We start from the raw sequence: 13,650 nt of genomic DNA, 5'->3' as shown, positions 1-13,650 counted from the left end.
CTACACTAACGCCCGAGAATCACAAACTGAAAGTAGAGACTGAGAATCACAAAAGCTACAAATCTTTAGCATTTAGGGCGATACAATCCGTTATCTTAGCAACATCTTTCGACTCCGTAAGAATTCAATGTAACTTTCCACGCTTATTAGCAACATAAGGGAATTCCTCTAGCATCCTTTCAATACCACCATCGTTAGAACATCCTGCCAACTCATCCACGATTTCCTTTCCATTAACCTTCTTTGAACAATCTTGCAGTAAGCAATGAGAATCATTTGAATATCAAATGCTTGCTGAACCACGGAATTATCTTGCAAATAACTGAATTAAACTTCACCATCACCGATCTCCAAGTTCATCGTTGTCGGTTTCGACAAATCTATCATAATCTATCTGAATTTTCGTTGTTGCAACATAAACCTATTCCATGTTTCTGTATATTCATGATTGAAACTATAATGCGCCATTTTGTCCAATTCAGCTATAATCCGCCATTATGAATCAAATGAAGCAAAATCAACTAAAATTAAAGCAATAAATAGGTTAGTGAATCCTAAATTGATACATTACAAACCAAATCCAATCACTTCAAAACACTGGTTTCAATTAGCTGTAAATCCATTACAAAACTAAATCAGAAAATGGATACATTACAAACCTAAATCGTAAATAATTATTTTAAACCTGACCCTATACCGACTGAAATTATCTGAACAAAGGAAAACCTAACCCTAAAAAGATTGATTCTTGTTCAAATAATTAGGTCAGTGAATCCAAAAAAAAAATTATATGAGACGGAAGAGTGTTGGTGAAACGAAGGAGCCAAAAACCAATAAATCCAAAGCAATTAGGAAGGAAATGTGATGGAAAGAAATTACTAACCTCATGATGCAAGAAACGACCTAGAATAAACTACAAATTGAACAAAAAGGAATCATAAATTTTGAGTGACGTAAATTTTATCAAACATGAGAAGAAACTGAAATCGAAAATCGAAGAAGGTGCGACGTGAAGATTGAACGAAGGAAGATTTTGTAGAAGTTTATGTCCGCCTTATAACTGATATAAATTAGTCATGAAGGTTACGAAAGGAGATTTAATGTAAATTAAACTGTTTTACCTTGAAATCGTCTCACTATTCTTCTTGAGGCCATCTTTGAGGTGATTTAACCGTAGTTCCTCCACTAGTGAGGGAGTAATGGAGAATGCGGTATGAAATTGAAGAAGGAGATGGAGGAAGATTGTGAAGGAGAATATTGTAACCGCAGATGAACTAATGGAGGAGGAAGAGAAATGCGTATAGGTGAAGTCGATTTGGGTAAGGACGGTTTATTTTTAATCCCGTTCTTCACTTCTTCAGTAATGGGGTTTGGCCGTTATGCTTTCCGGAAGTAATGTAGGTAGTAAATGGAGAGAGAGAGTTATATCCAGTGGCTCAATTACGGGTTTGACCTAATGATGGGAAAAAAAATCTGGAAGACCGCTACCCGAACCGTTCGACCGAGACAAAAAGTGTCCATGGACACCTGATGGTCATAACGGTCAGTGTCTGACTGACCCAAAAGAATTGGCAGACGATCACGGTCAAAATTTTGTGTCGAAGGACTGCACGCTCACTGACCGACCAATATGAACCGTCCAAATACCCGACCGGTACGAGTGATCGAATAACCTGTCCTCGTTTTTAGAGGTTACAGACCGTCGGATTTTGTAAACATGTAATGGTCGTGGAGTTAACTTTGAATCAACAACATATTATTCAAGGATGTACTTTGTTTTGGCCTTTGTAGTGTCAGACAATCTACGTTACCGGAAATATAAAGGTAGATTCAATGATTAGCGCATGTCTTAATTATATCTTGCCAAATGATGATCAATTTTTTTTACAATTTGATGAGTACGTGAAGTACTCCATTTTTTGACTTTATTTTACAGTCTTTACGTGTTTGTTTCGTTTTAATTAAGTACGTTACATGATTTTTGTAGGAAACTCTCAAAAATATAAAGAAGTTATTAGTTACAAGAAGTTGGTGAAGATATTAAAATAGAATTGTGATTTGATGCATAATGGTTGAATCCGTTCAAAAGAATCATTAGATTGGGATGCATTTTGCAAGAAGTTACATTTTGGAGGCTAAACATGAAATAGTGAAGAAGTTTTGAATTGGAAACAAAATAATTAAAGTTCACTTTTGCTGTCCACGTGAAGACATAAGTCACCAAGAGGTTATTCTTTAGGCGCCCCTGAACAGTGCTCTAGGCATCTTTCTAAGGGTGCTCAGATCATTACCACTGGGCGCCGTTAGCAAACATAACTTCTAAAACAGCAGTGAGCCGGTGATTCATATGGAAGGCGGTTTATTATTTCCAGTTTTCTATTATTGCCCCATTAATGAGTTTCCAAATCTATGTCTATTGGGACATTATAAAAGGAGGACCAAGTCAAGGGATTAAAAGACAATTCCACCACCAACATTGAGTGCAACTTTAGAGGAGCAACACAAGAGACTTATTAGCTTCTTTTGGAGTATAATTTTGGAAGATTCTTGAGCTACAATTGAAGAAAAGTTTTGGAGAAAGACGAGAGGAACGGGCTTCATTAAATATCAATTCGGTTTTATCTTTCTATCTTCTCTTTTACTTGTCCATTATTAATTGAACCATGTATGTAATATCCATGGGTTTCTAACTCTTCCACTAGGATAGAGGATGAAATTCTAATAAGAGTATTTGAATTCTAGTATCATATTTATATTATTATCTCTTTTAATGTGCCTTAATGTTTTACAATTAATCGTACTTCGGTTAGCCTAAGAAACTAACAACTTGGTTCTTAATTGCATGATATTTTAAGTGAAGTGGGTTATGGGTTTAGTTAATTGAGAAGGGTCTTTTATTGTTTTATCTTCCGAAAATTTAAGATTGATTTCTAACAATTTTTGAGTTATCAAAGAGGGATAATGATTTCAATTAGATATTAGATTCGAATATGATTGTTAGTGGTGAATTCCAATATCCTAGATTCACAACCTAATAGTTTTCCAACAATTTACCATGTTTCTTAGTTTTACTTTTTAAGTCTTCAAATAATTTCTCAAACAACCCAACTATTATTTTTCCTAGTTTATTAGTTAATTTTAGGTTTAGGTTTAATTCCAAACAAATCCTCGTGGGATCGACATCGTAATACATACCATTATTCACACACGGTTCGTGCACTTGCGAGTTTTAATTTTGTCTAATTAGCCTATTAATTAGGTTATGTGAATTGTATTGGAAAGCCCAGACAGAGATTGTCCGGTGTCCGACTGGCCCGATAAAGTAAACAGTCTTGAACGGTTTAATAGACAAACAATTCTTGAAAGTGATCGTCCGAGACCGCCCGAGTAAATAGGTGGTCACCACCATTTTATGTCCGAGTCCACCGATCCGATGAAGTTAGAGCCTGGTATCGTCCGGACCGATTCCCACTCCTAGTTTGACCCATCCATTCTCATCAATCCGCTCTCTTAACCAACCATGACCGTGTAGATTAACAAAATGAAGGGTGTTAGTGGTCTAGATTGATTGAGTGTTTACTTTCTTTTATTGAGTAGGTGAACAAATTTTCATTTTTTTAGGTAGGTAATAGATCCAACCGTCAAGATGTTATAAAAAACGCAAAGAACGGTTGGATTTGTCTTTCGATTTGTCTCAGTCAGCACGAAACTTTGTGTTTTATATAATATGTCTCAGTTCGCACAAAACATTGTGTGTTATATAATGGATATTTATCAAATAAAATATAAAATCTTAGAATGCGGAAAAATATAAGAAACTCAGAAACATTAGATAAATAGATTGGACAAAAGGGTAAGCGTGAGTAAGAGAGAAAAGTTGATTCACTTTTTCTTTTTTCTCTCGCTCTAACCCATTTGTCTCTATTTTCTGATTTGTGCTTGAATGGAAAACCCAGTAGAAGTTTGTTTTTCGATGGTCTGGAAAGGAAGAGGGAAGCTTGTTTCAGTGAGAACTTAAAGTAGACTGAGAGAAAACCTAGTTTTCTGTACTTTAATTTGGTAATATTTCAGACCTTTCAATTCGATCAACGGTCCAGATTATAAAAATATGTGGCAGTGGAGTAATAAATTGATTTCAAGGGTACTAAAATTGAATTTATAAAAACTATAAGTTACTGCTAGTCGTGCTATTTGGCCCGACGAGCCCACCACGTCAACTTTAGGTTTGGCGTCAACAAGAAAGGTCAGACCAAATAACATTTCTTTTGCCCATATATTGACCAAAAGTTTGTTACAAGGATGAAAACTCAAGGTGGAAATTTTATATGGACAAAAGACTTTGGTCACACTAATATGGGGCGACCTACGACCACCGCCATGCACGTCTACAATCACCGCCGATGTCGACTATGGTCGACGACCACCTCGAAAAGGAGGAGCAGCGATGGCATTAGGCACGGTAGGACACACAAAGCCATTTTTGGAAGAGAAATATTGACCCTAACAGAAGACGAACGAAGGTAAGAAAATGAGTAAATTTTGAATTTATGCAAAATAGAGGGCAAAAAAGGAAGCTAATCACGAATTATGAGCGCAAACAGAAATAAGATTGCGTCTATAGGCGCACCCAAAATTTCTCTTCACGGCGGCGCAAAACGCGCCCCCACGCACCGGTCTTTTCTTGCTTTCTTTCGTTTCTCTCTCTTTAAATATCTTATAAGAAAAACCTAGGGCTTTGGAGCTTGAAGAGAGTTTGCTTATGCTTGATCTTCCGAAATAACTTTATCAAGTTGGATTCTTCGCTTCACGAAAATCCGATGCCTTTGCTTGAAAAAATCTTCTTCTTATACACCGAGTACTAGCAAAATGGTTTGATACCCTTGCTTGTTTATGGAGATCCGATCTTGCTTATGGATTGGGGACCTAGATTTGCTTTAAATGCCCTAGATTACGAGCTTGAAGAGAGCTTGCTTTATGCCCTAGATTTCGATCTTGAAGTGAGGATTTAAAGGGTCAGATACCCTCGGACTAGCCCGAGTCCGAACCCTTGCTTTGGCTCTCGTACTGGTCAGTCCGAAAATGGCGCCTATAGTCCTACAGATGGTCAGCCATTTTTGGAGGCGCCTATAGACGCACCCAAGAAATAACCCTAAGAGCCAAGTTTTGGAGTTGAGATGAGGGTTAGAGAACAGTTTATGCTAGAGCGCAGCCGCGTAGAAAATGACTTCCAGAGCCAACAACGACATACCCCCTCCCCCCATTCACCCAGCTCTTCCCCATTTCACAACAACGCAGAACTCCTTCAGGTAGTTGGATGATCTGGTTTTGAAGAGTAACCAGAAACAGCACTATATTTGAACAACATTCATTTAAATTCTTGGGTTTTGTTTTCTAGGTCGATTTACTACTTGAGAGGTGTTGAGATTCTCGGATGACATTCATGAATAACCCTAAAACGGGGTATGTCATTCAGATTACTTGAAATTACTTATTTTTTTAGATCTACAATTTATAACCATAGTTTAATACTTATACTAATATTTTAAGTAAAAGAATGGAGAAAACAGCTAGGAAGTAATAGAGATATGAAGGTGATGAACCAAAGCAGGTACTTATGACAGGTTGCCCTATCTAGATGTTTCTCCTGGCGCAGCTCAAATGTGGTTGTGCCGAGCTTCTTTGATAGGTCAGAAATCTGAATGACTTTGTAGCCAAATCTTGTCTGATTCATTCTATATTTTTATTAGAATTGATTAGTTAATGCACTTTTCATTTAGGTATTTATTAAGTAAGGGTTTCGTAATGGACATTGAGCAACTGTGATGTTCAACTATTTTCAATGAAAATGTTGTTTTTGGTTATAGTTTAGGGACTCAAAGTAAGGAAACATGTACATTGGTGCCTGTATTGGTACCCTGTATCGATACAAGTTACCGGAAACAGGGAGTCTAAATTGTTGGTAACTTGGTATGGAGACATTTTTTTTCAAATTTTTAAGTCGTTCATTTTACTAACAAAAGTTTTTCATTTGAACCAATCGTTGCTACATTTTCCACAAAAGACGTTAACCTATTATGATATTTTGTAGTCCTAACTTCTAACACCATTTTGTGATATTTCCACAAGATTTACATACAAATCTTATTATATATCTACTGGAACAATTAGAGTATAGGAGTGTCTTGTACGAGTATTAGAAGATTGGGCTGTTTGATACGGCAAAAGATTCTAAAGAGGTCTCTCTGGTTCGTAACTTCAAAGCAATGGAACCTTATTCATGTCCTATGAACATGGTAATAGCTGAGGGCTCTAGGCTGTTTTAACACTTGCATGCTCTTTATCTTCTAAAGATTTTTGTGTTTTGGTTTCTTATAAGATATTGTCCAAAACCTGAAAGTATTCCTGAAAACACTGAAGTCCATTGTCTTCTAGACCGACATCAACTAATTATGATCCTTCAACAACCAAACTGGCTAACAAATGTGTCAACCACTATCATTTACTTCTAAATGTCATAAGATATTTTCATATGTTTCAACCACTTCAAGATAATATCTTCATTTTTTTAGATCATGGACATGAAATTATCCACTCATCTTCTGCAGGTGAAGGGTCGAGCACAATGACGTAGCAACCTCCGAAGCTAACAGGAATGCCTAAAGAGAACTAAAGAATTCACCATGGCAAGTGGTTATCTTGTTTCAGGTAATAACACTTATTTTACCGAGTCATCACAAGTGACGCAAACTACTTAGATTTTGTCTCCAAAAAAACAAACAACGGAAGTATTTTTATGACAATATATAAAAGGTAAATTTTTTAAAGGATTTGTGTTGTTGTGAACTGAAGATTGTCTATTTCTTTTAAACATTTGATTTGGTTACTACTTGAAGCTTGTCAATTTCAAGTTTTTCTTTTTCATATATGGATCGTATTGTCGTTATATATCCCTTAAACGTGAAGAGTCCATTCTACAGGAGAACAAATCCCATATTGCTTCCTAGCATCCTTGGTAATTGCATATCATTTTATTTAGATTACTTATGTAGGGCAGGCACCTGTTGGAATTGGTACGAGTGCCTCATATAACCCAATTATTGTGGAAATTGGAGAGCTCATATCAATTGAAGGTGCCTATAGCAATTTGTTTTCTTAAAGAGGATCTATCAATTTTGTAAGGTTTTATCCCCCTCGGTAAGGTTTGCAAAGATTAAGGTTGATGACTGATTTTGTAAGAGCATCTCTAATGCAAGACTCAGATTGAAAAAACTGAAAGGGCCACGTAGAATTTTGAGTTGTTTTAATGAAAAAACTCTCTTTAATGCAAAATCAAAATTGAGTCTTCGGGGGTGTAACCAATCAAAACTTTGGTTGACATTCATAGACTTCATGTACATTTTCTTTGACAAAGTAGAGTCCATAGACTTTCATGGATTCTCATTATCATTTCAACGACATCTCTATTGACATTGTATTATCTTTCACACATTCTCATTGACAATTTTCATTGTCATTTTATAGACTTTCATGGATTACATTGTCAATGAAAGTGTAATATGTTGTAATAAATAGATAAATAACCAATATAATATTAATATATTATATCAGATAAAATATGTTACTAATTATATATATATTTTTATTTTTTGACGTGGATTCCAAGAGTCATTACATTCACCATAGTGTGGATACATAATGAATAAATGCATTAGTTAATTATCATCACTAAAAACATCTTGGATCTAAAGGCCATATAAAGACCCTTAAAACCATCTTAGGGGCATGAAAACTCATTTCTACTATTTATTTTATTTATACCCTTTAACACAAGTCAATAAATGGTTGATTTCACTCACCTCCACTGTGAACCAAACTTGTAACATTCGGGTTTTTAGAGTAGATGCGCAACCAACTGGCCAAACAATTATTGAAATATTACTATAATATCAACTATCAATTATTATTTATCAATTTCTTAGCTGTACGACTCGGCCGAGTCAGCTGAGTGACTCGGGACTCGGCTCGGACTCGGACATACAACGAGCCGAGTCTTGACTCGGATTTGACTCGGGTGTTAGTAGGATATGGCAGTTTTTTTTCTTTATTTGTCAAATATAAATTCTGTTTTTGAAAATATTCTAGAAATACCAAAATTTTCCTGTTTTTGTCAAAAGATTTAGTAGTAAGTTGCAAGTATTTAAAAAGTTTATTAGTAGTAAGTATTTAAAATACCAAAAGATTTTCTAGAAATATACCAACACTTCGTTACAGAAAGCTGCAATTTTTAAAATCTTTAGAATACCAAAAGATTTTCTAAACATAAAAAGAAAATGTTTATTGATAGTAACTTTTCAAAATCTATGGAATACTAAAATATTTTCTAGAAATGAAGAATTTAAAATTTTTGGAATACCAAAAGATTTTCTAAGAATAAAGTATTTAAAATTTTAAAATATCAAAACATAGTTTTAAAAAGTTGCAATTGTTTATTATAGTAAGTATTCATAATTTTAAGTAAACACTAAACAAATGAGACAAAGAAGCTATGGGCAACAAACTTATGAAACAGGAAGTGAAGAGATTGACTCGCGCTAACTCGACCGAGTGACTCGGTTGACTCGCCCCCTGACTCTGACTCGGACCTTGGCCGAGTCCGAGTCAGACTTCTTGGATCAATTTTCTAATACATATTAATTGCATAATTTGGGTCAACTGGATTTCACAGCATAAACAAGACGGGTTAGAATACGTATCATATGTCTTTGAAATCTTAAGATATTTTTGAAATATGAAGATATTTTTGAAATATCAGTAAAATATGTTATCTCAAGTGATAATATTAATACTAATAATAATATTAATTATTGTTAATTACCATTATTGATATTAATTATAAATTAAAGTAAAAAGCACCAAAATGTCAAGGAAAGTCGCTCACTTTTTTGTTGACAAATTTGACTTTCTTTTTATACTAGAATATATCAAAATGTCAATGAAGAGAGTCGTAGTCAATGATGACTTTGGATGACATTCCAAAGTCAGTGAATGTCTGCGACATTGAAATATGGACATTGCAAAATCCATGATTGTTCGGGGCATTCAATCACATACATTTAAAGTTCGTAAATGTCTGAGGCATTTAATCACAGACTTTCCAAAAATCGCAAATGTCAGTGGCATTTGCAAATCCATGGCCTTTTGGTGGATTTGGAGTTTCATTGACATTTTGGTGGATTTTAGTGTAAAAAAGAGAGTCAAATTTGTCAACCAAATACAAGTGACTTTCGTTGACATTTTGGTGGCTACTATTTTAATTGATATTTAATACCAATAATGTTTGTAAATAATAATAATAATAATAATACTAATTAGTAGTACTATTATTATTATCACTTGAGATAACATATTCTTACTTATATTTCAAAAGTATCTTGATATTTCGAAACCTATCTTGATCTAAGCAGTCCGACTCGGACTCGGCTCGGCCAAGGTCTTTGTCACTCGACCAAGTCAGCTTGAGTTAATCTCTTTGGTATTCAACAGATTTTAGATACTTTATTCTCGAACATATTTTAGTATTCCATAGATTCGAATAGTTACTACTAATCAACTTTTTCTTTTTATGTTTAGAAAATCTTGTGGTATTCTAAAGATTTTAAATATGTAGTACTAAATTGCAACTTTCTATAACTATGTTTTAGTATAATTTAAGAAAATCTTTTGGTATTCCGAAGGTTTGAATACTTACCTTAATAAACTTTTTAAATCGTTGCAACTTACTACTAATAATCTTTTGACAAAACCATAAAATTTTGGTATTTCTCAAAAACAGAATTCATATTTGACAAAAAAAAAAAAGACAGGCATATCTTAATCATACCTGAGTCCCGAGTCGCTCGGCTGACTCGACCGAATCGTAATGCTTAGATCTCGATATTTCAAAGATATATAATGCACGTTCGATCCCGTCTTATTTATACTAACAAAACCTAGTTGACCCAAATTCCACAATGACGGTAACAATAATATATTGTTATATAATAATATATCATTGATATTATAATAATATGGGAATAGCTGTTTGGCCAGTTGGTTGCACATCTACTTCTAAAACCCAGAAGTTACAAGTTTGATTCACGGTGTAGGTGGAATCTACCATTTATTGACTTGTGTTAAAGGGTATAAATTATATAAATAGTAGGAATGAGCTTTTATGCCCTTAGCTAGGATGGTCTTAAAGGTTCTTCTATAACTTTTAAAATCTAAGATTTCTTTAATAATAATAGTTAATTAATGTATTTATTCATGATGTATCCACACTATGTTGAATATAATGACTCTTGGAGTCCAAAAAGAAAAAATGTTATAGTAATATATTTTATATAATATAATAATATTATATTGACTTTTAATATTAATAACAATATATTACACTTTCATTGACATGAAAGTCTATCAAGGTCAATGAAAATCCATGAGGATTATATAACGTTAATATAGATGTCATTGAAATGATAATGAAAGTCCACGACCTCTCCATTGTCAATGAAAATGTACATGGACATAAAGTCTATGAATGTCAACCAAAGTATTGATTGACTACACACCCCGAAAGTCTAAATCCTCCGAAGTCCTTGAATTTGCGAATGCCACTAACATTCATGGACTTTGAGATGTCCGTGATTGAATGCCTCAGATATTTGCAGACTTTAAAATGTCCGTGATTGAATGCCCCAGACACTTGCGGATTTTGAAATGTCTGTAATTGAATGTCGCGGACTTTGGAGTGTTATCCAAAGTCATCATTGACTATCCCTGCTGATATCATTTGATTCTAAGATGTCTAAAAAAGAAACCCAATATTTGAGATTTTTCTTGAAGATCTCAACCGTTTATTTATTATGAAAAGTAAAACGTCTGTCTACAAAATATAAGTAGTTTTTAGAATGTTGCTTTGGACTAACCCTTTGAATCGAAGGTTTTGGAATTTATGTCAACACTATTGACCACTTGGACAACCAAGGATTGATGCATGTTGTTGTGTCCCACTTGCAACAAAAAATTGTTGTTGCATCCCGAGACCCACTGACCCCTGAAGGAACGTGAGAGAGAGAGAGGGGGGGTTCTCCGATGGAAAATGAGAGAGAGAGAGAGGGGTTTCTCCGATGGAAAATGAGAGAGAGAGGTGGGGGGGAGGGGGTTCTCCGATGGAAAATGAGAGATGTACCGTCTAGGTGTACCATCTTGTATCAAATAAGACAATGAGTAAAATAGTAATTTTGCACGGCGAAATTTACCACCTTACCCCTTGTCTAATTTGAGTTGGTCAACAAGATGGTAAACCTAGATGGTAAATCTATCGGGCTTGTTCGATTGTTTTGCAGACAGTATTATTGAATCTTGAGTTCGCACAGAACTCCTTCAAGTAGTTGGATCATTCATTTAAATCTTAGATGAATACTATTTACCCTATTGGTTTGAAGAACATTCATTCAAATTCTTGGGTTTTGTTTTGTAGTTAGATTACTACTTGGATGTTGAGAGTCTCAGATGACATTCACGAGTAAGAACCCTAAAACGGGTATGGAAAGTTCAAGGGTATGTCATTCAAATTACTTCAAATATACGTATTTTTTTAGATCTACAATTTATAACCATAGATTAATACTTATACTAATATGATAAGTAAAAGAATGGAGAAAACAGCTAGGAAGTAACCAGAAACAGCACTATATTCATGAGTAAGAACCCTAAAACGGGGTATGGAAAGTTCAAGGGTATGTCATTCAGATTACTTCTAATCACTTATTTTTTTTAGATCTACTATTTATAACCATAGTTTAATACTTATACTAATATGATAAGTAAAAGAATGGAGAAAACAACTAGGAAGTAATAGAGATATGAAGGTGATGAACCAAAGCAGGTACTTATGACAGGTTGCCCTATCTAGATGTTTCTCTTGGCGCAGCTCAAATGTGGTTGTGCCGAGCTTCTTTGATAGGTCAGAAATCTGAATGACTTTGTAACCAAATCTTGTCTGATTCCTTCTCTATTTTTATTAGAATGCATTAGTTAATACACATTTCATGTAGGTATTTATTAAGGGTTTCGTAATGGAACATGTACATTGGTGCCTGTATTGGTACACTGCATCGATACAAGGTACCGGAAACAGGGAGTCTAAATGGCTGGTATATAGGCATTTTTTTTCAAATTTTTAAGTCATTCATTTTACTAACAAAAGTTTTTCATTTGAACTATCCGTTGCTACATTTTACAAGAAAGACGTTAACCTAGAGTGACATTTTGGAGTCCTAACTTCTAAAAACCATTTTGTGATATTTTCACAAGATGTACATACAAATTTCATTATATATCTACTAGAACAGCTAGAGTATCGGAGTGCCCTGTTCGAGTATTAGATGATTGGGCTACGGGGCTATCTGATACGGCAAACCATTCTAAAGAGGACTGTCGCTGTCTCTCTGTTACGTAACTTCAAAGCAATGGAAGCTTATTCATGTCCTATACGCATGGTAATAGCTGAGGGCTCTAGGATGTTTTAACACTTGCATGCTCTTTATACTTGTTCATTTAAAAATCTACGCTTAAGATTTTTGTGTTTCGGTTTCTTATAAGATATTGTCAGAACCCTGAAAGTATTCCTGAAAAAACCGAAGTCCACTGTCTTGTTGACCGACACTCAATTATGATCCTTCAACAACCAAACTGGCTCAACAAATGTGTAAGCATCACTACTCATTTACTTCTAGATGTGATAAGATATTTTCATATGTTTCAACCTTTTCAAGAAAATATCTTCATTTTTTCAGATCATGTACATGAAATTATCCACTCATCTTCTGCAGGTGAAGGGTCGAGCAAGATGAGGTAGCAACCTCCGAAACTAGCAGGAATGCCTGAAGAGAACTAAAGGATTCGCCATGTCAAGTGGTTATCGTCTTTCAGGTAATAACAATTATTTTACAGAGTCATCACAAATTACACAAACTAAGATTTTGTCTGCAAAAAACAAACAACAAAAGTATTTATATGACAATATATAAAAGGTAAAATTTTTAAAAGATTTGTGTTGTTGTGAACTGAAGATTGTCTCTTTCTTTTAAACATTTGATTTGGTGACTACTTAGGGGCTTGTCAATGCGAATAATCCATATATGCATCTTATTATCACCATATATCCCGTAAATGCGAATAATCCATTCTACAGTAGAGCAAATCCCATATTGCTTCCTAGCATCCTTGGTAGTTGCGTATCATTTTATGTAGATTACTTAAGTAGGCACCCGTTGAAATTGGTACAAGTGCCTCGTATAACCAAATTATTGTGGAAATTCGAGAGCTCATATCAATTGAAGGTGCCTACAGCAATTTGTTTTCTTAAAGAGGATCTATCAATTTTGTAAGGTTTTATCACCCTCCGTAAGGTTTGCAAAGATTAAGGTTGACCACTGATTTTGTAAGAGCATCTCCTATGCAACACTCAAACTTAAAAAACTCAAAGTGTCACATCGAATTTTGAGTTTTTTAATAAAAAATCTCTCTAATGCAAAGTTAAAATTGAGTCTTAGGGGTGTAATCAATGAAAACTTTGGTCAACATTCACAGACTTCATGTACATTTTCA

At 34.5% G+C, this 13,650-nt stretch overlaps 1 long non-coding RNA gene across 3 annotated transcripts; it reads left to right on the top strand.

Moving 5' to 3' along the window:
* Nucleotides 1-5,159: 5,159 nt before the first annotated feature.
* LOC147548722 (uncharacterized) lies at nucleotides 5,160-13,149 on the top strand. Of its 3 annotated transcripts, XR_015238059.1 has the most exons (10): nucleotides 5,160-5,306; nucleotides 5,396-5,460; nucleotides 5,554-5,686; nucleotides 5,865-6,293; nucleotides 6,377-6,484; nucleotides 6,606-6,705; nucleotides 7,050-7,194; nucleotides 11,519-11,777; nucleotides 11,927-12,748; nucleotides 12,873-13,149. It is a non-coding gene; the product is annotated as an uncharacterized LOC147548722 (long non-coding RNA). The 3 variants fall into 3 exon arrangements; XR_015238057.1 differs by lacking the exon at nucleotides 7,050-7,194 and having other exon boundaries at nucleotides 5,161-5,306; nucleotides 5,778-6,484; nucleotides 11,519-11,598; XR_015238058.1 differs by lacking the exon at nucleotides 7,050-7,194 and having other exon boundaries at nucleotides 5,778-6,484; nucleotides 11,519-11,598; nucleotides 11,940-13,149.
* Nucleotides 13,150-13,650: the final 501 nt, after the last annotated feature.

The sequence above is a fragment of the Eschscholzia californica genome, unplaced genomic scaffold (genome assembly GCF_041429995.1).
Source record: "Eschscholzia californica isolate CP2 unplaced genomic scaffold, dmEscCali1.0.p SCAF_3, whole genome shotgun sequence".
Classification (NCBI taxonomy): Eukaryota; Viridiplantae; Streptophyta; class Magnoliopsida; order Ranunculales; family Papaveraceae; genus Eschscholzia; species Eschscholzia californica.
The sequence above is the reverse complement of the archived record's forward strand: the minus strand, read 5'-3'. Positions and strand labels throughout refer to the sequence as shown.